The sequence below is a fragment of the Protomyctophum bolini genome (assembly GCF_963924005.1).
Source record: "Protomyctophum bolini genome assembly, chromosome: 13".
NCBI lineage: Eukaryota > Metazoa > Chordata > Actinopteri > Myctophiformes > Myctophidae > Protomyctophum > Protomyctophum bolini.
The window spans coordinates 18183843-18186004 of NC_137874.1; positions in this window are offsets into that span (position 1 = coordinate 18183843).

Sequence of the window (2162 nt, forward strand, 5' to 3'; positions counted from 1 at the left end):
CAGAATTTTAAGTGCCCTGCAATCCTGCATGCAGTCCAAAAGCCTAATATCTACCTCTGTCAATTAAACTAGCACAACGATTATTGTGCAGGTTTAACCACTTTCAACTCTTCATTTGTTCTTTTCAAACAAATGTTCGATTGCGATTGACTATTCTTGCTATGGTTGTTATGTTGTTGTTGCTGCTGCTGTTGGTGTAAAGTAACTAAGTACATGTACAGTAGGCCTACTACATGTACAGTACAAGTTCTGTTCTTAAGTACAATTTTGAGGTAGGCTATTTGTAACTTTACTTGAGTATTTCCAATTTCCAATACTTTTACTTCTATTCCACTACATCTCAGATCCAAATATTGTACTTTTACTCCACTGAAATGATTTTAAAACTTCATAGTTACTTTGTAGATTCTTCTTCTTCTTATTATTACAAAACATACATTAACCACTTCAGCTCTATATACATTTCGAAATTTGGCACGCATGCACGCACACACACATGAAAGTGAAAGGAAATGAAAGTTCTGACTGAGTGTCAGGCTAGTAGATAGTGGCTGTAGACAATAATATTTCAGGAGTGATTGTTCAGGGATAAGACCATTTTTACAGCATAGCTCTTATAGGTGGTATAAGTCATTTCATGGGAATCATACACGTCAAAGTTGACTAACGTCATAGACCAGCCACATGAAGCCATGTTGTTATTAGACTCTGTTCTTGTTATTGAATGATTTATTGAAAGATCCTTTGTCATTCAATTTTCCCAAACCAACCAAAATAGATTTCAAATTAGAAAAAGTATCCCCTAATGGCTTTGTTGTGTCCTGTTAAATCCCAACCATGAAACATTAGGAGTCTTGGCGTATACTGGGAGTGTGCATGTACAGCCCTGCCAATCGGGCTCAGCCCTATTGGCACAACAGGTTGCGCGTTGGACTGGCGAGTGGGAACCCGTGTTCAATCCCAGCTTCCGCGGAATGCTACACATGCAAAGTTCCACGCCAATTGAATGTATCCGTTCATGTTTTGTTGACCACTGGCCACTCCCGCATACTTTGAAAGCGAGATTGTAGCCACTCTGAATGCAATCTGAAAAAGACAGATCTGTCTGGTAAACGGATGGACGGACACACAGGAGTGAATACATTATACCTCGCCTTCGACCGTTCCGGCCTGGCGGGGATAATTACACTGTTTTACAAATTACAGGCCTATTCATCATAACAAAGTAAACAAACTCAAGTCTACACAGCCTGTATTATGTGCTGAGCATAATGGCCTACATCTAGCCTAAGTAAAGCTGTTTGTTTGTTGCAAAGAATCAAAAATGTTAGGGAGCGAATAGTGGAGAAGAGATCCAGTAGAACTAAAAGACAAGTCATTTTAAGTTTGGGTGCATGCGCTCTGGTGTTGCGTTCGAGTGTTGCACTCTGAAAATAGCCGATCTACGCTGTGACGTATTGTGAGCTTGTAGATCGGCTATTTTCAGCATGCAACTAAGTGTAAAATCTGCCATTACGACCAATCAGTGCCTGCCAAAATATATTTGTATTGACCAAATTAACTTAAGATTTAGTCGACTAATTATCACATGGTTTTACTAGACTAAAACATTTCAGATGACTAAAATAGGTCTAAACTAAATGCCATTTTATTCAAAAGATTATGACTATTACAATGAATAAAAGTTAGCTGTCAAAATTAACACTAGGCTAATTTAGATTGGCTTGAATCGGTGTCTAAAACAATCTACTTTTACAATTTAGGCATTAAGCAGACACTCTTAATCCACACTTAAACTATGAGTATACACTAGAGTGCTACTGTATGTCTACATAAAATCTAAATTACATTAACAGTGTGAGTTGTCACAAAATACACAACATACGTTAAATTTGTGAAGGGTGTACAGAAAGAGGAACTGCGGGGGACATGTCCCCTCCGTACCCTGTGTGTCCGCTCCACCCCTGGGAGGACATCATGACAGGGTAGATTACGTATCCATGCACAGCCATTTTGCTGTGTATGGACCTTTTTCATGCTGAACAGGTAATAACATTATTTCTGGCTGTGTTTAATTTAGGCTAGGTGTTACTGCATAGTACTACTGTATATGTACTATGATAGACAAAATGCCCTTAGTTATAGTTTTTCGTAAATTTTTA